Source organism: Cygnus olor, chromosome 7 (genome assembly GCF_009769625.2).
Source record: "Cygnus olor isolate bCygOlo1 chromosome 7, bCygOlo1.pri.v2, whole genome shotgun sequence".
In the NCBI taxonomy this organism is placed as follows: Eukaryota; Metazoa; Chordata; class Aves; order Anseriformes; family Anatidae; genus Cygnus; species Cygnus olor.
In genome coordinates, this window is record NC_049175.1 from 4019067 (window position 1) to 4044837 (window position 25771).

General features: G+C 41.9%; 1 protein-coding gene across 16 annotated transcripts in view; it reads left to right on the forward strand.

Moving 5' to 3' along the window:
- Positions 1 to 25771, forward strand: part of ZMIZ1 (zinc finger MIZ-type containing 1) — a 347687-nt gene that overhangs the window by 43516 nt on the left and 278400 nt on the right. For 5 of the 16 annotated variants that reach the window (XR_005821723.1, XR_005821724.1, XM_040564331.1 and 2 more), the window contains exon 1: positions 1796 to 5259. The gene's annotated coding sequence lies outside the window, so the exon portion shown is untranslated. Of the gene's footprint in view, positions 1 to 1793; positions 5260 to 25771 lie in introns of those variants that run through there. The other 11 variants (XM_040564327.1, XM_040564314.1, XM_040564318.1 and 8 more) reach the window with 5 other exon arrangements.

A 25771-nucleotide genomic window follows, 5' to 3' on the forward strand; every position in this document is an offset into this window, starting at 1 on the left:
GGGCACGGCAATTTTGGTTGTCATGTCAGCATCCGGCCACTCCGGTCGCCTGGAGAAGGGTGAGGAGCGTGGTCCCCAGAGGGAGATGGCTTCCTCTCCTTTCTGCCTGAAAGGGGAGAACAAAGTGATTCCTTCCCCTGCCATTTCCTGGGAAGGGAGCGGATTTTTCAAGAGAGGAGAGTCTTCCCCTGTGCTTGGGTGCACTGGGTTTGGTCCTCAAGGCTTTGCATATAAAATATCTGGTATAAAATGTTATTGTGTGTGTATGTGTGTTACTTGTGTGTGTACCTTTTACTGGTAGTTAAGAGAACATTTAACTGGTTTCTTTGGTATTGGTGGCCATTGCAGTTAAAGACTGGTAAATAAGTCATGTGAAGGTTTGATATAAGCATTTCAACTAAACGCATGAGTAGTGATTTTGTAAACTTAGTTTTGTATCTGCACAAATACCATTTTGTGAAGTTTTTTTATGACACAAAGCCGGTGGAGGAATATCTAGATGTATATTTAAGCTGCAAAGAAGTATGTAAACACCTCTAAATAAAAACATGACATTTAATATATTTGGCATTTGAATGAAAGTGACTCAAATTTAATAAAAAGTATGGTTTCAGAATTGTATTTCATATAAATAAAGAACAGTCTTCTACGTGGACAACGGTTGATGGGTAAATCTGTTAAGTCCACTAAGACCTTGGGCAAATCAAAGGAAAATGTGAGATCTGTTTTGATTCTTTCTTACCCTGTTTTTATGCTTTGACTACAGTTCTCCGACAATATTTTGATAACTTCTTTTTCAGTTATTTGTACTAGATACTTGAGAGAGAGAGAGAGCTTCCTCTTTGTGCAGATAGAGTTCTGCGGAAATAATGTTTATATTTGAAGCTTGTTCCTGCACAAATACCTCCAGTACAGGTGTTTGTGGTGGAAGTGTTTACCCTGTTCTGTGTATACAGGCACAGGTGTGCATGTGTGCACACATACCAGTGACGGTGATGTTTTCATTTCATATTGAATTGAATGAGCTTTTTTTCTTTGTAGCTTGATCTGCGTTGCTGTAGCTAAGTGTGATGTTAAGTGCAGCTTTATTTTCATACGATCTCTGTCTCAGTTACGGGTATCAGAAAATGGATTGGAGAAGGAACCTGCCACAGAAGGAGGCGAGGTTCCTGGTTCCAAACCGTAGGGCTCGGGGTACAGCCCTGAGAGCTGGGGGAGGGCACCCAAAACCCACGGGTGCTGATAGGATGGCCCCGGAAGCCATACAGCCTGTGGCACTGCTCTGTGTGCCTGGCAGCACCCCCAGAGCCCTGCTTGCCTCTGCCGCTGCCATCGGTGTTGTGGTGAGGTATGTGAGGGCCCCTGTGGCTTGGTTCCAAGGAACATTTCAACCAGAGGTTAGACGAGAATTCTGTCATGGTGGATAGGAGTGCTTTTATCTTGTGTGTTTGTTTTCTTCAAGGAGGAATTGTGATTATTTCTACCTCAATGGTTATTCATGGAGTAGTTACTTTATTAGATGAAGCCTTGTTGAGGAGGTTGAAAACAGACGACTATAAAAACATTTTATTGTGATATGAACTTGACCTATTTCTATTAGTGTAAGCTGAGCAAGTGTTTATTTTACCTGAAGGAAAGTAGCCATTTGGAAAATGAAGACTGAAGAACCTTGAGAAGACTGGTTTTTGCCCCTCTGAAGTGTGCAAGCTGGCGATCGTGTGCTGTTCTTTTTTAACCTTGCTTTGCCTTATGTTATAAACAAAAGGGGGAGGGGATTGAGGTTGGGGGGTTGTTGTTATGTACAGAAACACTCTGATGTTGTTCCTTCCTCTAGTTCTCGTTGTGATAAAGGTAATGAACATAACAGGAGATGCAATAAATCAGAAAACCTTCCGGGTCAGTTGTGTATGATGGAGGCTACCTTTAACAGGGCAGTTCCCCGGCCAGCTGGGAGCAGGCCTGATGCCGAGGGAGCTCCTTGTCACTGTCGCATCACATAAAGAGGATGAGCTCTTTGTTGGCTCTGTGGTTCAGACTGGAAGTGAGGGGAGCTACTTTCTCAAAACTCATTATTTTCTGAGCTTAAAATGTCTCTGAATCAATTAAAATAAGGATTAGATCCTAATGAATATCATGCAGGATCTTTTAACTGTGGGAAATGGGATAGATTTAGTTAACACCTGGAAAAAAAATGTGTATTTCCATTATACACCAAGAGGAATGCATTTGGCACTGATCCTTTGGAAAGAAGGGTTTCCAAACCCTTTGGCACTGGTCCTTTGGGAAGAAGGGAAGTTGAGGTTGCATTTCAGAATAGCTGGTCCAGTTCTGAACCTTCAGTTTGAGCACTGTCCAGAACTGCCATGCATAGTGCAAGACTTGATGAAAACCCAGCTCTGGCTGGGGGAATTGAGGATGATTTTTATTACGCTTGATATAGGAAAGTAACTTGGCTGAATCTGCTGCAGAAGTTGACTCACACGCCATATGAGGGTGTTTGTCTTAACATATGCCTCCTCGCTTATCTAATGTTGATGTCAATGATTTGTTGGTTTCCATACCATGTTTCCCAGTTTTCTGTTTGTTTCCTTCCTGTCATAGCAGTAGACCCAAAACATTTTGACATTTTTCTCAAATAAATTATCTCTGGTCCTGCCAGAAATTGAGTCAAGTCTTTTTGTATAGTACGTCATTTCACTAGATTTCTCCAATTAGATTTTGACTTTTAAGTAATGCATTATTTCTGCTCATTTTAATTCATTTTTTATTGCCTGAGGATTTGAGAACAGAACAATTTCACTTTCTTTGAGGGAAGTGATGTCTGAGTCAAAACTACATCCCTAAGTGGTACTTATGACAGATTCCTGTCTTTGAGGATGCTGTTAATAAACTTTAGCTTTTTGCACTTAGCCTTCTTTTTTGCCACCTTGATTTTATGTTTGACTAAAAATATGCTTCCTCCAAATCTTGTGCATCGACTCTAAATTTTTTCTTTTGGCAGTAAGAGGATGAAAGTGTAAAATTTTTAAGCACTTGAAATGTAACCAATATATCAATTCTTAGCAGACTTTACCTGACTTATGGTGGGGAGTTTCTCTTAGCAGAGAGAAAAATGCTGTCTAAAGCATTCTTCTGATTTAATAATGGGGGAAAAAAAGGGGGAAATGATGCGTTAGACTTGGGGATGCAAAACGAGAGGGTGTTTGGGGGGTATAACATATAGTGACCGGGTGTTTACTGAGCTGCTCAGCAGGTAGAGCGTAGCAGGTTGCCTCAGGACAGCTGTGTGTCAGCAGCAACTCGCTGAAGGTCACTCCTTGCCTTGTCTCTGCAGTGAGGGCTGTAGTACTGTGTCCCCTTTTTTTAAGAAGTGTAAGAGTATGAGTACTCCCAGTGTTGGCTTAAGTTGCTTTGCATCAATTAGTGCAAAGGGGACTGGAGTCTGACGGCAGGTGGGAATGCCAAGGGGACATAGGACGTCAGGCAAGTGGAATAAACCAGTCTGGGAAGGAAGGTTCGCCTGCAGGGAACAGGCTGGGGAGGCAGAGTCTTGAACAGGTCGACTTTGTCTTGGATTCCCTTCTTCTGCATAGTCAGATATTGCATGACCTATTTATGGTGAGTGTAACAAGGTAGAGGAGGTTTTGAGTCACTAATCTTGTTCTTTCTCTCCTTAGTGCATGTTTTCCCTTTTTTGTGATCCTTATTTAGTTTTTCATTGTTTATTTACACTGCCACTGTTACTTCATGAATTCTTCAAATCATTGCCTATCTAGAGGGGAATCTGGACAGAATTAGTCTTGCAGCTTTAAGTCTTGCTGACAGGAGGAGGGAAGAGCAGAGCTTTTGTCCTCGAGAGAAATGCAGGAACTGTGGCCATTTGGAATCGGACAGATGTGGTCGGCCTGGAGGGAGATGTTTTTATAGAAGTGCTGCCTGGTCTGCTGTGTTCTGTATCTGTTGGAACTCCTTGTACCTACAGAATCTCTTCTGGGAGACTAGGATCCCCCATGCCATTCTGCACTCTTGGCAGGCAGGATAATTGTCTTGTATGTGTGTGATGGAGGTGTGTGCAGAAGTCTATCGTAGGCTTCTTTCCATGTTTTGAGGTCTTGCATTTGGATTTTCCGTGGGACAGAAAAAGGGCAGTGCTTTCTGTGTGAATCTGAGCTAACAAAATGTGATGGAGAACAGACTGGATGTGTTTCCCTGTGCTCGTTCCCCACGGAGAACCTTGAGTGGATTGCCATTTCCTCAAATATGTTAATGGCTTGCATGCACCCTTCAAACTAATTTTCCACTTGATTTTCCTGCCTTTCATCAGAAGCAGGTACTGGAGGTAGGGAGGGGCCCATTAAATCTGGATTTCGGTAAGTTTCCTTAAATTCCTGGTCAGAATGGGGCAAAGAGAGAGTCTGAGGTGACGGATTATGGTTTTATGGCAGTGAGGCAGGAGAAAAAATGACTTCTAAACGGCATTTTTATTCACAAGAATGCTTTTTGGTTCCCTTTCCCTTCATTCTGGTATTTCATTTTTTCTCTTATTTATTGAAAGATTCAATGTAGCTGGAGTAAGTTGTCTAAAGAAAATAGGTTGTTTTAAGAAGAAGAATAGTTATATCAAGCAAAAGAAATAGAAGTTATGACTGGTTGCACATGCCTCGTAATTCCAGATACGATCCTTGCAGTGCAGAGTACATAAACACTTGAATGTCAGTGTATGCCTATATGTTCGGGATACAAGTTGGAATTTGCCTTTTGCCAACTATTTTGATAGTAAAAGTGGTTCATTTAACTTACTACACAAATGGGTATGAGTGTGGCTGAAGCATGTTTACTTCTCTCTTCTCTACTACTGAATGCTCAAAAATATTTTTGGTTGGGACTTTATCTCATCCTGATTATGGGACTTTATCCCAATCTGGGGTGAATCCATCTTCGTTTTTCTTAGTAGTAGGTGACTCAGCCTTCATATTCCTTACTTGAGTTGATGATAGGAGACAGAACAGCTTGAGCTGATATTTTGGGGCTGGGGAAGGAGAGGCACGGTAGCTCATTGAAGTAGTTGTAATCAGCAGCATCTTAAAAAGAACACAGCTAATACTTATCGACAGATACTTATTTTTTCTGTTTTGTTTCCCCCTTTAGGGAATACTGTTGTGCTGAGGAAGAAAACAACTCCAACCCCCTCCTCCCCCTTTCATTGCCTGAATTAGAAGCTCCAGGAATGTGCTAATTGGCGGCGGCCTCTTCAAAAAGGTAAGAGGCAATTGTTATTTGCTCACTGAGGTGTCTTGCCTGTTCGGTTCCTCTTGCAAAGAAGGGTGATGTTAGAAGAGGCTTGTGTACATAAAGTCTCCTGGTTAACATGGGTTGCTCTTCCCTTGCCTTTTAACAGTCTGATGCAAGCAAAATATTTGTGCACTTTGTGTTTCGCTTCATTGTGCAGGGTATGGTCCCTCATGAAAAATTGGAAGATGAGATAGATTTTTAAATACTTGTGGGGAAAAAATAAATAATGTAACTCTTGTACTGTGGACTGATTAACTAAGTCTTTGAATATTAGCTTAGATGAGAAGATACTGAGTTAGGTCTAAAGAAGCCAAGTTGAAAAAATATTATCTCATTAAGTTTTTCTTCTTATTTTTTAACTTGGTTGTCTTTTCTGGGGTCTTCGGTGGTTTCATGGCTGCTTGTACCACAGGCAGATAAGATATGAACGAACACCAGCTCCATATCTGACTGGTGTTTTATGAAGAGTTGCGGACAGGCGGTAATTCTTTACCTCTCCAGACTTAAGGTTTTGGGCAGAAGTGCAGAATATGGTGGGTGAGAATTCAAATCAAGTACCTTTTTTGTAATATCTCCAAGCAATTACATTTTGCAGTTACATCTTATGATGCAATCCACGTCAGTCTTTCCATTTCCAGACATAAAATTTGCAAGGGTGTATGTGCGCTGTAATTCGTAGAGCATAATGGGATGCTTGAGTAGACTAAAGTAAGCTGCTGGACAAATTGCATGTATATTTTAATACTGAAACTCAGCGTTTAGATTTGTATTTCTTTAGGAGGTAGCTGCAGTATTTTGAGATGACATTCTGACTCTGTGATCGAGGCAAGTGCTTCTGGTAGTGGAGGCAGTGTCTTCTGTTTAGACCTCAGCCTTTGCAGTTCAATTTGATGTCTTAGCCTAGCACTGAGAAGGAGTTTATGCAAGCTTGCAAGGTTCTGAATTCGGGAAGCCAATGCATGATGTGTTTTTCTTCTAGATTTGTTCTGTGGTGCTAACCTTTGTGAAGGGTTTGGGGAGACATTGCAATGCAATAATGTCTTAAATTGCACCAGTGAGATTTGTCAGAGTTCATTTGTCAGACCCCTCAGACTGACTAAGTACACTAACTTATCAAGGATAAGCTGCAGACAGGTAATGTGCCTTGGGATGTTCTTTCTCATTCTCCATCTCATTCGTGATGGTGCAGAGGCAAGCTAAGTCTTTATTGAACGGCTGTTACCAGCTGCCTGGCTACCTTCTGCAATAAAGCTAATGACCTAATGGGCAAATGTTTCTTTGAGACCTTCAGTGGAAATGGAGACAAGGAGAAACATACAGACCAGCTAAAGGGTTCTCGAGGAGTTTGCAATTTCCCTAGGGCCCTGTCTATGTAATTACCTGTCTATCGCTTTGTCTCCTATCTTTTAATGCAGGAGGAGTGTCAGACTCCAGGCTGCTAATCTTTGTTACTATGGAAAGGCTGCTTACACTCCTCTTCTTGCACTTCAGAAATGGCAATCGCTGGTCCCCAGCTGGTTCTGTGAATTTAACTTAAAAATGGATGATAGCTTTTCTCCTTGGTGCCAGACTAAATAATGCAGCTGACTGCGCTGTTGCAGGCAGGCATTGCCTCTGCCACTGACACTGCGGTGTGTTGGGAGGACGAGCCCACAAAAGCTGCCTTGTAGCTGTTAGACCCGTTTTCCCCCAGACAAGTCAAGGGCTCTAAAATTCCTTTGAAACACAGAGTCTTGGGGCACACCGAGACGTGGGAGCCTTGGCTGAGCTGCAGGTGTGAAGGAAAGCTGTTGTTAAGATTCATAGCTCCAGCCGAGTTTTTGTATGGTTTCTGAATGCCTTCAAACTCCCTGGCTTTGGGGCTGAGGCATGCAAAAACTCTGCAAGCTGTTTTGTGGGATTGTGGACATCAGCTGTTGCTGCTGCCTCCCACCAGCACGTGTCTCACGCAGTGATTTGCAGCAGAGGCAAGTTCTTCTGTTGTTGGGCTGTGCACAACCCCTCAGTCGACCCTTGGTCATTTCTCTATGTCTGAGACATCTGTTTGTTCTTCTTAGACAGCACTGGAAATCTGGAGGAGATTCCTTGCTTGCTGCTGTCCTCCTCCTTCCCCTGCATGTGCTTCCTGAGTTGCAATGTCAGGCAGATCATCCCTCCAAAGTTGTCATTTGGGAACGGCTCCAGCGCAATCACCTTGTCTGCATGCGTTCCTTTCTGTGTTAGCGAGAAGAGGGAGACAGTCCCCATGCTGGCCGGTAGTGGCCCTTTCCAGCTGCTGCAGCACCAGCTCACATGCCCAGGAAATGTGTTTTTAAGTCCCTTTGCCGTACCTTTGTAAAATGTCCTTAACTGTCTTCAAATGCATGGTATTTAAGCAAGAGTCTGTATTATCAAATGCCATCGTGCAGTCTGTATTCCTTGGGGTGAAAAGCTTTGGGAGGAAAGGCTGGGTGTGATACTGAAATTTGAGAACCAAAGCTAAAGGAAATTCTTGCCCATGTGTGAGACTAGAGCAGGGTCAGGAAAGGTGGGGGACGGGGAGGCCCCTGCCCTGGTTAGTGTTGAATGGGAACAGAAAGGAGGGCAGAGGCAGGGCAGGGATAGGGCAACAACAGATCAGGTTTGGCTAGTGGCCTGCAGCTTGTGGTGTTGTTTGCGCATTTAATGCTGAGCTTTCCTTCCCCATCTTTAACTAAATGTGTGCAAAGATTGTTTTTGATCATTTTTTGTTCCTTGAAAGAGCAGCCATATCTCCATTCAGATTGTTTCAGAAATCGTGTTCATTATCCATGCATCTAGTATGATGATTTTGCACTGATTTTGAAAGAACTTCTGTTGTCATCCCCCCCCCCTTCTTTTTTTGCTCTGTCATTTGTATCAATCTGAACCATCTCCAAAGGAAAGGTGATACTGCTGCCGGCTAGCATTTCAGGTGGGTGATACTGGATGTTAAGCAGTGTGCCTGTAATAAGTTACCTGTCAGTGGGAAACTTACCCTGTTTGTATGTCTCTTTTCATACATAAATCAAGGTCATAGCTCTTGTGCCTTTGTAGAGCATTTCAACAAGGTATTTGTTTCAAGTCTTTTTTTTTTTTTTCCCTCCTAATCCTTTGAGAAGTTTTGGGTTAGGATTCAGTGACTGTACTCAGTAAAATGTAAATCCAGTAAGTGTCTATCAAAGCTGTATTGCACCTTACAAGAGGTTCTTCCAGAGTCCCGTTCATAAAGCCTTAACCTTCTCCCAGTTTAAATTGGGACTTTACCACTGCTTAAGGTCTTTAAGTACTTAATTAAATTCATTAAAGTTGAGTCTGTGCTATCTTGTTTTCTTTAAATTTCTGATTTTTTTTTTTACTTCATGAAAGTTACATGTTTAACTTTTTTATTCTGGTATGGATAACGTTTAATCTTAAAAATCTTACTTGAGAAGAAAAGCAATTTCCAGCAGTGTTTTTAAGGATGCTTGTATGTCTACAATGTGTTTAGTGAATTAAAATTCACAAAGCTGGATGCTTACTTTATACCTTCAACATGATAGTTTTACACATCCTAGACAGTTTTAAACACACCAAGTGGAGAATTCAGAGCTGAAATTAACTTGTTTTTTAAATCACTTCTTTCGCATACAAGTTAAAGAAATGTTGAGAAATAAAGCAAAAGTCTGGCATGTACAGGCACAAGAAGCAAGGTTAAAACTGTAGTAAGGGATATGATACTGAATTTTTTTATCCTCTTAGTTCTCTGGGCCAGCCCTTAGCTGAGGGTAGCTTTCATAGGTCCCCTGAGGTGAATAGGGTAGCAAATGGGGTTGCAGGGGAGAGGTAGTGAAAAGACAGCACAGGGTTGCCTCAGGGCATCTGTGGGTGCAGAGGGCTTGAAGGTGTTGTCTTTTGCATGTCGTGGAGCTATGGCCATCGTCAGTTGAAACCCTGCAGTTCTTGAGTGTTAGCAGAGCAAGCTCTGGTGCCCGTGACCCTCCTCCAGTTTCAGCGGTTACAGCCCACCTGCCTCCATTGCCCTTGGTGCCGTGGTGCTCTGTGTGCCCGGTGGTTGAGCTGTTTGAGGTGTACAGGCTTACGCCGAATACACAACTGTGAGTGCACTTTGAGAGGCAGATGTTAGGTGGTGCGACGCGTTCCTGGGCCAGGGCCTGCCCTCCCCTGCTCGCCACCCTGGCGCAGTGCAGGTCGGTCACTGCTCAGGTCCTCAGCGCCCACACAGCAGGCTTGCAGGAATGCTTGTGGAGGCCTGCTGTCTGCCCACCTTCACCCCCTGTGCGGCTGTGTGCCCAGAGCTTGGAGGTGGCTTCTTGTGCTCTCTGAAGCTTCGCAGGCCTGCGAAGAGGAGCTCCAGCTGGAAAGACTCGCAGTGACTGCTGCAGAGCAGTGGAAGTACAACCCAGCAGTCTGCAGGATGAAGTTTTTGGAAAGAGCCTGTGGTGCTAATCCATAATTAGTGGCTGAGGGGAACAAAGTATAACGCATGGATATTAGCGTAGGTGGCAGGTTTTGGTATGACTTTTGCTTATATTATGTGTTGGTCTCTCAAAAAGAAAGCTGGAAAGCCAAATCGGATTTGAATGTTTTTGTTGAAGCTAGCAGTGGAAAAAGACCTGGTTTGTTGCCTTGTTTGCTTACCGGTGATGACTGTTCTCTTCTGCTAGGGAACAACTCATCTCGGTACGTATTGCTCCATCCTTCAGCTGTGCAAAGATGCCTGTGTGTTCCTTAGGTACATCAACAATTGGAGTGTTCAGAAAGATTTTAGGGGAGAAATTTTGCTGGCTTGTTTTTTGCTATTAGTAAGTATTTCTAAGTGAAAAATCCTAAAACAATGGTTTCAAAACCATGTTTCCTGGTGTTGTTTGTCTGCTCTCTACCATCTGTGTGGTTTAAGGTGTAGAAAACATGGTGCTGCTGCCAGGGAGCTGGGAGGCCTGGGTGCTATTTAGAGCTCTGGCGATGGTGCTGGGATCATTGATCTTGCCTCGTCCCCATGGGAAGATGTGCTAAAACCCTGTTGAATTAGCCCAAGTATTCCTGTACAGACCTGCCTTAGTCTCTTGTCAGATGTGAGACAGAAGTCTGTGGGAAGCCTTGTGTTTGTGAGGAAATTTTGTCTAGAAAATCCTGTACAGATTTGAACTGGCTGGGTAAATTTATACTGGGAAGTGCTTTGTAACATGTGGTCTGAAACATTTTTGATCTGGTGCTGATGGCCTTAAAAGCCAGATGAACCACATCACTGACTCATGGTCACTTACTACGCTGCCGTGTGATGTAAACCAGAGCTTCCTTTGGTGCCTTCCCACATACAGTGCTGTCTGGCTGGACTGTGAATTTCAGGCTTGTGCTTATACTCTACAGTTGATAACCTAAACATGCTCTTTTCTTGAAAGAGATCTTGTACATTTCTTGTAACTTAAATAAAAAGCTTCCAGTAATTTTGGTACTATTCTACCTATGGTTTACCTTTGTGGAAAAGGAAATACAACCTGTGTTTTGGGGTGACCAAATAAATTTTATTTCCATGTTTCCTCACTTCCTTCTCGCCCCCACCCCTTCCTCAAACTATGAGCTCATTATGATTTTAGGTCTAATGATCTTTCCGTCTTCTCTGTGATGTTTATCACAAAAGAAAGGATGCTTAACTTTTCAAGGAAGAGAAACAAAGAAAAGGGAAGGTTTTTAGCTTCCCAGACACCTTTGTGACATATTTGTGACATTTATAAAGTCAGTTGAACAGAGATGAAAACTAGGTATATGAAAAGAAGCACTGTTTGCCAGCAAAATGAGCAGCTATATTTCAGTCTTCAGATGCTTGGCTAAAGAACAGTAACATAAGCTTTTTTGCTGCTAGAAATTGAGAATTTGGCCGTAATATGCAACTGTAAAATCTGTAGGCATATAGTGTAGCAGAAGCTGTCTTTATTCATATACAGCACATGGTATTTGGCTTGGGAGAAAGTTCTTCGCTCTCGGAGAAAGTCAGGGTTCTGTGTGGAACTGGCTGCTGTTTGTGCTTCATATTTAAAAGTCTGTTTTATTCCGGAAAGACAAATTAATCGTGGGTACTATCGGTACTGTTTTCTTTTTTTTTCCTTGTTCCCAGTAACCCACTGTTACTTGGCTGTCTTCTTTCCACGCTGTTTATTTCTAAGCTTGTGATCATGATTACAGTGAGAAGTAGATGAAATTCATCTGTATATTCCAGCAGGGAAACTGAACCTTTCATGACTTCAACCTGTGGGACCTTTCCCTCCTCACCTCTTTGTAAAAGTATTCATGATATGCTCAGAGCAGTCTTGGGGTGACAATCCGAATTGCCTAATAAGATACTGTTGGTTTAGGAAGAATGGGGAATAAAAGGAAAGGGATGGCAGCATGCAAGTGGTGGTTCACCAGTGTCATGTTAATAGAATCCTCAAATCAAGTGCTCATTCAGTTTAACCAGAGGTTAATTAATCAGAGTGAGTAGATAAAATGATAAGCTGCCTTTAATGAAGTGAAGCAGCTTTATTAGCAGTAAGCAAAATGCAAAATATTTGGTCTCTGGCACATGTGGCTTTCATGGGGAACTGTGCTTTGCCACCAGCTTTGGACTGCACTAGCCTTTTTCTCGCTGCACTCTGCGGGCTCTGCTGTCCGTGTGTTAGTCTGTGGCCAATTCAGAACGCAGGAGATCGAATCAAATGGGAAGCAGGTATAACATTTAAAAACAGAAAAAGAAATGTTCCTCACAGATTGATCTTCATGCTAGAGATCATCATTTACCAACTTTCATGCTTCATTTGTTGATATTTTTCTTTGGAGAAAGCAGGCTTTACACACACACAGCAAGCAAGCAAACAACCCCCCTGCGTGGGTTTACAAGAGTGCTGCAGTTGGAAAGGAAGCAATATGATCCTGCCTGGGAACTGCTAGCATAGCCTGAAACCCGTCAGCAGTTACCTGCCAACTCGTGGTGTATGGACAGAAATGCACCAGGGAGGTGCTACCTGTGTCTTTAGGTGGAGGGCCAAAGCCTGCCTGTCACTGGCTATTAAACTGAAGCAAATTTGCTTACTCTTGTTCAAACGATCTTCAGTCCTCAGCAGTGCATCTATGCCGTTGTGGTGTTAGCCAGTGTCTCTCCCGAAAAACTGTAGAAGCCATCGAATGTGTGACAGTGTGCCTGGCAGAGCAGGGCTGTAATAGCAAATACCCACAGAGTCTAAGATGAAGTAGATGAAAAAAAATGCACGTTTATGAAGATGCAGGTCTCTGGAATGCTGAAATCATTTACTCTGGGCTAAGATGAATCGGTTTAAATGTCTACGGTTCAGCTTAAAATTAACTCCACTTATGACTAGATATAAAGATTGTTTCTCAAGTACAACTCAGAATAGCAGTTGGTTCATGAAAGTCACCTCACAGGTAAACCCATTACAAATTAGTTATGTGGTAAGGTTACTGTACTTGTGTGATCTGGAGAAGTTCAGCTGGTAGACTTAACATGACTTGATGATAAGATGCTAGCAAGTAAGTTGTCTGCCACCAAGCTCACCCCTCCCCAAGCCTGTCCCTAACAGAGCCTGCTTCCCACTGCCATTCGGGTGTCCATTCCTCCACCCCAACAGCTCTCCCAGTTGGACAGAGTAAGTGGTCTTGCATGCTTAAATTGAAAGGTTGAATCCATGAAGCAGTGCATGTTGCTATAGAGGGAAACTCACAAATGGCTGGTGAGAATGATATGGGGAAAAGCTACTGAGATCCTTGAAAGCACACTGGCAATTTTTGTCTTTACTGTAAAGTGACCTAGTACCCAGCTTGTGAAGGAAAAGCTGCTGGTCAGGTGAGGTTGCAGTTAGCAGCTGTGGTGATGCTCTTGCTGTACTCTTTAGGAACACAGCATGCTACTCTACTTACTGCAACCGCAGTGCAGCTGTTGTAGTATGCCTCGAGTCCCTTTTAGGTTTTCTGCTTGGATTTTTTGTTCTAATAACTCTGTGTTGTGAGTCTCAAAGCTTCAGAAGTGAGATTTCTGGATATGTAAAATAGAGTAAGAAATCTTGGACCTTGCCTTTATACTGAAAGTATGAGGTTAATCTAGCACCTTCTGAAAACCTTGTAAATATTTGACTGTCTATTTGGCAACATTGCTGAACTGGTTGATTAATGCCTAATGTGAGAGTGTTTCTGAAGCACGTGGCTTAGGTCGGGGCTGAGGCTCAGGGTGCAAGCAGCAGTTGCACGTGAAGACATCCCATCTGTGCGTCCTGTTGCCCATCCTCCAGGACTGCCACCCCCGAGACATGCAGGCAGGAGGAGTTGGGTGACACAGTGGTGTCCGCTCTGGGCAAAGTCAGCTGAGCCTATTTTGGCAGTGGTGACATTGGTTTGAGCTGTCCTGGCTGACTTTTTCTGCCCTGCTGCTTTTGGCTGGTCCAGCAACAGTGTGGTAATCCCTGACTTCCAAGTGATGGTGAGCATCTGAGTCTCTAATATTATACAGAGCATTTGGATACGGAAGACTTCTGCATATATAGAAATGGCACCAGCAGGCAATTGTTAGTAACTGGTCACTGAGGAGGAGTAGCCTAGAGGTTAGTGACAAATCTGGACATGAGCATGTTAAAAAAAAAAAAATGGTAGCTTCTGATACCTGTCATAGCTTGATGATTTAAAAGTACCCCTTCTTGTATTGTATTGCTGCAAATGTTCTAAATGAACGTTTTTTTGGCATTGGAAAGTTAGCACACAGATTAAACAGAAAAATGTTTGCAGCCTTATGAACAAGACGAATGAAAGTCTCCTTTGTTTTAAGTGAGCTAATCAGTGCGAGACAGCTTTTGTTTTTCTTACGTAAAGATTGCTCATTCATAATGTTGTACCACCTCAGTCCTTCCAAGTGCTGGTACAAATGGGAGAAGAGCCTTTCAGAGGACCTCAGTGCCATAAAAGACCTGAAGCGTCATTCAAAAAGTAGTACATTTTCTTGCAACTGGCTACTGATGGTTTAGGTGAAATGACTGCCATGTGGTAATTGTACACAGTACTGCTGTCAGATGGAGGATCCCAGCAATCTTTTAGTCTGATTTAGTGACAAGCATAGGATAATCCAGTAACTGCAAAAAGTCACTGCCCCTCCTACTGTTCCCGAGATGGAAATGAGCAAAACCTTGATTATTGGAAAAATGACTTGTTCCATGACATTAAACTCCAGCCCTTTCCATAACTGCATTTATTTACTTATATTCTTTTTTTTTAAATCCATTTGATCATTTCTGGCAATAGCTTAATAGGGTCTAAGTATTTACCCAATTTAGACAGCTATATAGGCTTCAAAAATACAGCCACAGCCTATTTCCAAAGGAATTGCCTGCTGATTCTGGCGTTGGTTAATTCAGGGAGGCAGAAAAAAGAACACCTCATAGATGAAGGAACAAAGCGTGCAAGCTGTCTCCAGATCAAATGCAGCAGATGATTAATGTATCTGAAAGGTGTAATTGAGAGTGGTGGTACCTAGTCGTGTGATGTTGTGCTGTTCCTTGGTGACTGCTGGAATGTTTTTGGCTGCTGGGATTCTCCTAGAGTCTTGATCTACACCTGACATAGAAGACCAGGTACATCTGTGGTTTGGACTAAAGTTTAAGTTATTTTGTGGTTGTACCAAGTCCCCAAATGCTTGATTTAAAGGAAGCAAAAATAGTCGCACATAATGCTGGCAGAATCCACTAGTCAAACAGTAGCTACTTTATACTTTGTCAATAACTTAGTAGAAAGTATCCTGTAATCTTCAGTAAGATTGTTTTGAATTAGTCGGACACCTGCCTAATAACAGATTTCCAAGAAGTTAGCCTGTGCATATGGTTAATATTTCCAATACGAATTCATGACTGAAGTGCTACTGGAATAACAGTGATGGTCAGGTGATGGTCATTTCGTGGTTCATGTTGACTTTCTGAATCTCTTCCTCACATACAATGTAATTGATATTTTTTTAATGTACTGATTTGTTACTTCATATATTGATTTATAGAATGTTTGCAAGTGCCTGTCTTGTCAACAGACAATGTTTCTGTAGTAGATACTTTCTGATTTCTTAAGATAAATTTTGCAAATAAAATATATTTTTTTCATTTAACAAAAATATCTCGAAAGTGTTTGAGAATACGCTTGCACTGCAAAAGGTGGGTTCTACCTCGGTTCCTAGTAAGGAGATTTGTCTTCACTCTGGTGGGCTCCCTAGGGAAGGCTTCAGTATGTTTCTCTCTATACTCCTAATCCAAACAAACCATAAAGGAAGACATTAGAGACGATAAGGTCTGAGAAAATGGCATGTTGTCCTGATACTATGTGACTTGTGATCAGAGAACCTCAACCATAATTCCTACGCTTGCTTCATACGAGATCTGCCAGTGGGCAGACGTATTGGCAGGCTCTGTGGTACCCCCAGCTGACATATGGTACTTTAGGTCCTTTTATAACAGCACACAACACTGGGAAAGAATATAATTCCTTAAAACCTGTTATCAGACGGGGAACTGAGATGCAGGCAGTGGCTCTGCTAAAGGACTGCAGCTCACTGTTTTCAAGCACAGTCGAGCACTTGCTGAAAGTGTTTGGCAGATGTCATTGTGAAATGAAAGAGGCTGTTGGGCTGCTACAAATGTCAATCCTATATTTCTAGCTGAACACGCGGATGCACAGAAAAGCCAAGTTATTTCCCTACAGTCCCCCAGCAAGCAAATGACATAGCTGGGAATAGAACTGAGATTTCCTGATATCCATTCCCCTGTATAACTAAACCGTGCTTTCTTCTTCATTGTAAACACGAATCAAGCCAAATGGCATGCGCAGTTAGCTTTATTCCAGCAAAGCTGAGGGGGGAAGCGGGAAGGAGGAAGGGAATAGAGCCATGAAGGGGGGAGGGAAAGTCATTCAGGGACAACTGTACCTGCTGGGGGCACAGTTTAATGAAGAGTGAGGAGTGGAGGAAGCAGCCTGCGTTCCAGATGCATTGTTATCTGCAGAGTCCCCTATCCGGGAGAGCGCTGCGAAAGGTTTAATGCAAATCTGAGACCTCTGCCATTGTGTGAGACAGATTAGGGCTCATTTGCATTCTTTCTCCTGTAATAATTACCTAGCAAGGAGTTCCTGTTACCATTAGCTCCTTTCTGTTTGCCTGTGATAACACCATCAGCCATCTCTTCTCCATGGATTATGGACACTGTGAGGAAGGGCAGTGGGCCAAAAAAAAAAATCTGTTGGAGAGAGTAGTGGAAAAATGCGAATGCTGAAAAATTAAAATGCAGATAATTGTAGCAATAACCATCAAATACAGCTGGAGAAGCACTGTGAGACGAAGAATAAAAGTCAATATCAATCCATAGTATCAATGAGTTTGTGTGGTTTCAAATATCAGTTTAGTAAAGCCAACATGATTTTAACTGGCCTTTACCTATGGTGCTTGGAATTGGCTCAAATTCTTCTAAAATTAGCACATTTAGACATCAGTGTTATCAAGACAAACGTTAATAGTCTAAAAATGATGTGGTGTATCAGAAATTCAGGTAAAACTCAGCAAACAGTGCAGCTTTGAGTCCTGGAACTCAGGTAAGGCAGTTGGCCTGAATTAAAAAATAAAAGCAGGTATTTTTTTGTTTTCCCGGTGTGTTGGTTGAAGATGGGAGGAGTTAAATAGAAGAAAAAAGGCAACTGAACTTGGAAGGCTGAGGGTGCTAAAATGAGCTATTACTATTACTGCTGCACAGGTAGAATACAAGATATGTGCAGCTAGCGGTTTATGTTCTGGCTGTTTACTCTTTCTGTTGGTTTTGCCCTCTGTATCCTTCTAGCAGAGCCGGTGGGGTCACTTGAGGAGAGGGGGGGAGCCCCAGTGTCCCCCCAGCCCTGGCCAGGCTCTGGTTCCTGGCTGCAGCCCCTGCTCTGGCAGCTGGGGATGGAGCCGATGGCCCGCTTCAGGGCTGTGTGAGTGACACCACACAAGGCCCTTTTTGGGTCAAGGGGGCACTAAGGCACTTTGGAAACAGGGAATGTACCCCATGTTCCCCATGCACCTTGGGAAGGGAGCAGCGTGAGCCCAGACCAGCCTCTGTTTTGGTGCAACTGCATTATTTTGGTAGTGGTGTTATTCTGGCTTTCAGGGTGATGGGGTGGGCAAGGAGGAAGCCAAATTTAAACAGCCTGGCTGTAATCTGCAAGCAGCCATTTTGCGCTTATTTAAATTTGTAAGCTTATTTCTGATCTGGAACAGGCTGTCGAAATGATGAGTTACATAGCTAGTGGGGTTTTTTGTTTGTTTCTAAGTGATTTTTGGGGCCGTGCTGCCATGTTCACCTTGCCATCAAAGTGCAAGTGGCGTAGTGCCAGCAGTGCTGCGTGACCAGTCAGTCCCTGCCCCTCTGTGGGGAGTGGGCTGGGGTTGCGCAGGCTTGTGTTGGTGAGCTGCTGGGCACACAGCGAATTACCAGCAAAAACCCACTTTGGTTCCTGTGGCTGGCACCATTTCTGGCTGTTAAAGATCTGTGAGGATACTTGCCACAACTCTGAACAGGTTAGAGATCCTTGCATATGTGAGCATGCTTGGCATACAACTGAGTTATCTAGCATTTCCCCCTTGCTGTTAGATTTACATTTTACAAAGGTACCTTTTTCCTCCCCTCACCATCATGATAGGAATACTTTGTTTTGTAGTGAGAAAACAAGGGACATAGTTATTTCTCTGTGAAATCCTAACCAGTTGAAATACTAAGTAGGAAGGTCCATTACATTATACACAGTTACCCCACCTGTCTTCTGGCAATGGGCTCTGTTGTGCTGTGTTGGATAATGAAAGGATTATATTCGAGGGTGAACAAGGCTGACATTTTGTGTGTAAGACCTTTCCCAAGTAGCAATGGACTGCAAATGGAGGCACAGGTCTGCAAACAAGTAACCATTCTGGCCTTTTGTGAAATCACTTCTGCATGCTTGTTTTTTGTTTATTTGAGGATTTTCTTTAGCTGTGGCAGCAAGAAGAGAAATCTGGCAACACTTAAAATGTCAAGATATATGAACAGGGCTAAGCTGCATCTTCCACAGTATTGCTAGATATTTAGTGTTAACCAGAAGTCATATCACTATAAATGATTAGAGGAAATGACAGGGAACTGGAAATGTTGTTGACATATTTCTTAAGTCTGATTTTCCCCCCCTTTTTTGCTCACTATAATAATGATAAAGATCACAAACATGACAGATACACAAACATAATGGGAAATGAAATGTTTTCTAAAAAAAAAAAAGCTCGAAAGCACACGTTTCTTAAAGAAAACGGGTACTTGTAATTCTAAATACAAACTGAAGGATACCTTTATGTTTTGTTTTAGAAACAGCAGCTTAAGTCTTTTGTTCATCTTCAGACCTTTTTCTAGGAGGAAGAAATACAATTTGGTGCGTGGCCAGCTATATATAAATCATGTGCAAGTTGTGCCATCATTAGGTAGGAATAAAACTGCGGTTGATATAATTGGAAAGGTCTAATGTATACAGTGTTCAGAGAAGGAGAGGGAAGTTTTCAAATGCTATCACAGGAAATAAAGGTTATGTACATCCAAATGTAAGGTAAGACATAGCAATGTATTTTCCTATGTCAATACTTGGAGAGAGAATAATACTAAAAAAACCCACCTGACTACTCAGAAGATACTGTAAGATGATCTGTGAAGCTGTATATTTATATAAATACAATTTGAAACTATTAAAAATTTATTTAAAGATAACATAGCTTCTTACGAGACTTGTGTTATTTCTGTGGATTATTTTACTCCATATGGTCCTCCTGTTCCTCAAGCAGCTTTAATAATTAATGTAGTACAGTCACCATACGTATTTTCAATCTTTATTTTGATTCTATAGCAGTGTGTTCCAATTCATTTATATTCGAAGCAGCGATCTTTTTTTCTTTGGGTATGTTACTGATACTGAGGCCTCATAATCGGGGAGAAGTGCACAGAAATTAGATTTCAAATCCCTTTCCTTCCTTACAGTTGAACTTGGACTTCAGAGCCCTTTGTTAAAGATCCCTATAAAGGCACATGAATAGATATGGTTTTGTTGGAGAAAATGTCACCATATTCAGCTCACTCTCCTCTCAAATGAGAGAGGTGTCGAAAGCTTTTGCAGGGTTTGAGCTCAGAGGTGCCGGTGCTGGCATTGCTCATCCTCTGTAATTGGAGGCAGTGGCCAGTCACACCCAGCAGCAAGGAGGCGTTCATTTGCTCAGGCTGCGTACACTGAGGTACACAAGCTGGTCTGAGTTGTTTGTCAGTACTTCTGCAGGTGAATGTGAATTTAAATTTGCTTTTAAAAGGTAAAAAATTTATGTTTTAGTAAAATGCATGTCATGTCCTTTACTCCTCAACAGAAGTTCAAATACCCACTTGGGTGAAGGCTAACATTGCTGCATAGGTAAGCCACTTTAAGATATGGACATCCCAACTTGGTAACATACTGTATCTGAGACGAGCAGATTTACAAAAGAATAATAAAAAAGTAGGGGGGACTTATTTGTGCTGTGCAGTGCATTAGCAAAAAAAAAATAAGACCCACAGATTTTCAGCTGTCCGTCACACAAGCACATCAAAGGATCAGTTGTTTATTCTTTGGTATCTTTGGGTGGCTGTGACAGATCATCAGGCAACCCTTTCTGTTGTAACACAGACCAGATGTGAACCATTTTACAGAAAATGCTGGAGAAGTTACTTTCCGTAATCAGTGGTAGCAGGGCCACACAGACTTCAGCTGTACTTTTAAGTCTCCTTCTCTCTCTTCCTTCAGCTTAATACCATGAGGGTACTAGCTCAAAAACTGAAAACTTCTACCTAGCAAAAAGGTTTCGTAAGCTTTATGCAGTATGGCAGAGTGATGATTTTCCTGAGTACTGAAACAAAACATATACATGGACAGCAGAGATATCCACAGCAGCAGACTTAAACATATGCTTGTAAAGTAATGTGGATATCGAAAGTTACATGTTACATAAGCATAACCATACACCCACACAACTTACAAGACTAGACTTATTTTCAGCTGTCTTATTATCAAAATTGCAATTTATATAACATTATGTGAGTTAAAGGAATTTATGAAGCAGAATTCCAGAATTGTTTTAACTTTCCTGTTTCTATAAACTTTCTGTCTTTTCATCTTCAGACTTGTTTCCATTGTAGCAAGCAGAACAGTAACTCAGCCTGCGTAAGAAATATCTTGTGAAAAGGACTGAAGCTTCGAAGCACTGCAGAAAGCTGTTTTAGCATTAATTGTTAAGCTAATTACAAAACGTTTCCTTCAGACCCGGTCAGTCATAAGGCTGCTGGCAGTCACCCGCTGAGCACCCTGTGAGGAGCTCCGCACGCTGCTGTCCAGTGCTGCCCAGGCCCTGCGCAAAGTGGTGGAGGTGCAGGCCTCAGCCCCAGGCAGTTCACTTTCCTGGACTGAAAACAAGTTCATTTTCTGGGAGGAGCATGTTGCAGGTATTCCCAAAGACTACGAGCGTTAATCTCTTCACGTGGCTTTGTGAACCCGGGCTTGGTTCTTTATTTGTGTACAGCTCTGTTAGGCAAAACCGTGGCGCAGTCGCTGCGAGCATGCGCGTGGGTGTTCACGCTCAGGGCTCAGCCTTTCTGGAGGCACATGCGGGAGCTGGGACCAGTGGGACATTTGTATGCCTTGCAGGGTCTTGCAGGCAAGCTCCGTCCTCCTGGGACTAACTGCAGCCATGGTTTTATTTTCCCTGCTCCGGCCAAAGGGGTTTGTGTCCCACGCTTGCGACTGGAACATGGCTTTGGTCAAAGATCATGGTCCTAAGCTGTGAAATTTGGGTGCGTTACAGCTCCGGCTGAATAAAACCCGCTGCCTTCTCTTGTTCGAGCGGTGCGAAGTTAGCTGGGTGTTTGAGTATAAAGGAGTTCACCATTATAAAACCGGGCAATCTGCAGAGAATGAGGAAGCTGAGTGCAAGCCTGCAAGCACAGCTTGTGTACATATTTGTTGAAAGCTAATTGGCAACGCAGTTGCCTTTCAAAGTTGTTCTTTCACCTATCAGTAGAGCACAACTCTGGTACTTAATGTACTGTTGATTACGTAAACACTACCCTGAAATATTTGTACAGGCAATTAACTCTTGTTTTTACACTACTTTGAGTTACAAATGGAATCTTGCTGCAGAGCTTGGAATAATTCTGTTCTGAGCTATATTTCATAATTAAATTAAATAATACTTTCGTCCAACTGGCGTGCATTGAGAAAAACAAGGGATTGGTTATGCTGCGAGGAGCTGACAGTCTTTAAAATTCAGTATCCAAGAAACACTGACACAGTTTGTACCACGTTGTTGAGGAAGAACGTTATTCACAAGAATTTTATCTGGAACAAATGTCTGCCTCCTGTTGGGTTGTGGTGTTTGAAGACTGCAAATGCTTATATAAGTAACGTTGGTCTGTATTTTCTATGGTTTCTGATGAAGCAGCTCAAGGCACGCATGCGGCATAGGATTGTTGTTATCAGAACGATGTGCTGGTCTCATCTAACATGGTGTTGATCACTCTAAGGATACTTACGTAGACACATATTTATTCTTCCTCCCTCTTGCTCTTCTCAGACTTGGTTATCTTACAGATATTTTTGTCCCTGATGAAACTAAGTCAGAGCTGTACAATTTGTGCCGAATAATAAATCTACTAAAATGTAACCAATTGGTAACAACAATCTTAAAGCTAGTCCTTCATCCTCTAGAGTTTATTCACAAGTACTTGACCTAATACGACCATGAACTTGAATAAAATGTTAATAGATTTTATTGCAGTTCCTAGCGTGACTTGCTGCCATGATAATAAACCAACATTTATAACATCAATGGCTGTAGCACATTGGTGCTTAACAGAAGTGTAGATAATATGCTCCCTGAAGGTGTGGTGAGGGACTGCTTAAATTAGTTCAGCAGTACTTTACCTATAATCGAACAGGCGGAAGAAGGTAGAAAATAAAACTAAATGAATCAAAACCCCCCTTCATACCTTTCTTGTATGAAGACCTCACAACTAGATTAGGTTGCAGTTGATTGCACTTTTTTCTGACAAAACTATTTTTAATGTGTTGCAGAGCAGTGCAAAAGTATTGGTGCTAATGGCTAAATGTACAGGCATCAGCCCACTTGCAAGTTTTGGGTTTGTTCTCTAAACGGTCCAAAACAATTGCATGTATATTCAGATAGTCTTCTGTCTTTTGCTATATATTTTTTTTTCATTCCTGTAAGAACTTCTCCAATGCAGAGTCTTCTTTAGTTAGAAATACAGGAAATGTTAAGAAAGTTACCTAAGACCGGTCTCTCCACAGTCTCTTTCAGATTTTACTTCCTCAGTTGTCTAGTAAAATGTCCTTGACACAGGGAATCACAGTTCTGTCTCTTTTTACATCCTTTTTTTCACTAAGTTTTGTTAAGGATTCTGCCATCTTTATCCAACTTTGACATGCATGGAGTCATGCTATTTGGAGGGAAGAAGTAGGTGTATAGAACAGTTTTTGAAATGCCTGATTTCATACACAGCCCCTCTTTCTGTGAGATAGAAACAAGCTAGTGGTAAGTATGGATGAAATCAGAAGAATGCTGCAATTATTGATGATTTTCAGTAGCATCTAGAACTTCTCTCATATTCCTACAAAGCCTACTGTAGAAAATTAAAGAAAGACATTTGATGAAGCATTACCTACTTGCCAGAGACAGGAGCAGCCATAATGCCTCCATCCAGTTGTCTTCTGGGGCCTGTGTTTGTTTATTGAAGTGATGCTAGAAAAATTATAAAGAAATCACTTATCTTAAGGGAAAATGTTGGTTTCATGTTTCTTTGCTTTAGAACTTTTAAACAAGTACTTTGTGTAAAAATGAGTAGATTTATGTTTAATATACAGGACAAGATTTGTAGGTAGAAGGCTTTAATTTTTATCAGGTCAGCTGTTGTACTTAGAAAAATAAACTTTCATGAACATGAATATTTCTTCAGACTGACGTTTTAATGAAGCAACTAAGCGTCACTCATTTCAGGTTGACAGTCTAACCCGTCTCAGTTAAATTTCTTAATCCAAGGTCAGTAGTCCTCAGTTCTTATTGAGTGTTGCAATCTGTAAAAAGGCCAGGGAGTTTGTAATCTGATCTTCGTGACTAGCTAGGAAGGAGGTTGCAGCCTTGAAAGAAGCTGAAGCCTACTGTAGAAGCCTATTTTTGAATAAATGAGTATGATTGGATCGTAGTGGGAAATGCAACATTTTTATATGCATTTTAATTTGATGTATGATTTAATCGTGGCTGCTTCAATGATTTTTGAAAATGTCAGCTGTCATTGTAATTCAATTTCTTCATTTCTACAATGTGCCTGCCATTCTTTCCTAGATGGTTGATGCTGCCCCAGCGTCAGGCTTCTCTCCTGGTCTTTTCACTGGTCTGCATTAGCAGGGTGGGTAAACGACCATTATTTGAACTTGTAAGACAAATGGTATAAACAGAGGTGAATGAACTGGAAGCTTGTGGTTGTTTGCAGGGACTCAGAATCCGATCTGTAGTTCATCCATTTGAGCCTTCCTTCAGTGAACTAGTGTACTACATTGGCTTTCAGGGGAGAGCATGTTTTTGTTGGTTTTCATGCTAACTGTAGCTAGGAGCTAGTGACGTTTGGTGCAGTGTTAATTCATACACCACGGCAAATAACAGTAGCAAATTTTTATCTTGCGAACTTTTATCTTGCCTGGCTTCCTCTGTCACCAGTTTTCACTCATTGTCACTCTTAGGCGTAACTTCCAGTAAGCCATACGAGCTGGCTGAATTAATGTTTTTGGAGCTCGGGTTGCACGGTTGCTGGGCTGTTTTTCTTACTGATAGATTTGTATGACATGCTTATAACAAGTAAATGGTTAAAAAATGTTTTACTTTGTTTTTTCTCTTTTCCCATGGAGACAAAATATCTAAAGAACATTAATCTGTGTGTCTGACTCAGGTATGGTGGATTTCAAAACTAGGTAAACTGTAGCGCTCAGTCCCCCCTCCTCTTTTCTCCACCCCCACATCCAGAGAAAGAAGTAACCTAGTATCTGAAGAATGCAAGTTATGCAGATGTTCAAAAGGCCAAATAAAACAAATAGATGGGCTGCAGCTGCTAGAACAGCATAAAGCTAAGAACATTTGCTGCTGTGATGAGAATGCTGTATTTCAGCATGCCTGGCTTTTGCCCGTTTGAGGAAAATAGCACGGTGAATTAGTTTAACCAGTTTTTATCTTACTGTGATTGCTTTCATGATTGTCAAGATTTCAAAAAAAAACCCACAGCTTTTAATGAGAAAACGGGAGAATAAGTGGCACTATCCTTTCATGGTAAGGAAAGGGGAATTCTACAGAAGCATGAATGTTGTGCTTTGTTCCTAATCTTTCAGTGAGATGTGTCAGTCTTGTATGGAAGTATCTGCAATAAAAAATCCCACAGCCGGGAGAAGTTCGTGTGTTGGGATGCCATCAAATATCCTAAAATTAAAGTATGAGACCTGACGCCCTGCAATATATTAAAGATCAACTTGCCATTAGAAGTTCTGGGGCTGGGGGGAACTCAAGAAGGTTCACTGCCCAATATATTCTTCTAAACTGGATGGTATCTAGAGGTAAATGTTAAAAATGGTACCGTGTATGTTGGGACCAAATCAGTTATCAGATTTGAGTAAATCATTGACATGCAGATTAGTGAAATTGTTCAACAGTTGATCTGCTGTTTTAGGGCATTCCTGAGCAACACAATGAAGTGCCATACAGAGATGCCCAAGCAAATACTACCCTCCTCTGGTACGTTCACATAGCACAACCCTTTGAAAAATTTTACTATTGTCCTGGGAATAACATGGGCATGTCACAGTAACGTAGCAATATACCTGTGGTCTATGGGAGGAGAACTCACTTCTCTTTTGTCAGCATCTCATATTGCTGCATCAGCCCTTGTTGTGCAGAGTAAACTCACTTACCTATGGGGACCGATGTACATCTCATAAACCTGGGCAGCTTACTCTGTATTCTTTTTTTTTTTTTTTTCAGTATAGGATATAGAACAGCAAGCGAGATATGTTGTCTTCATCGTGAGCCTTTGGAATTTGCTCATTTGGGAATTGCCACACTGAAATGTTGGTTTTAACTGTGGGATCGCATGGAGTAGGTCACCCACCCCCTCTCCTGGTCAGACGTCCCGCTCAGGGTTTTCCATTTCCTTAATTCTGCAAAATCTAGTCTGACAACAGCTTGACTTCTGGGAAAAAAAAAAAAAGACAATGTCATGATTTGAAACATCAGTTTGAGTTAAAATTTTGGACATAAAATGGATTTGGACTTGTCTGTTACATACATGTGTGGAAAGTACATCATTCAAGAAATTTGTCAGGTCCTGTGTATTTTGGAATTTGGTTCTAG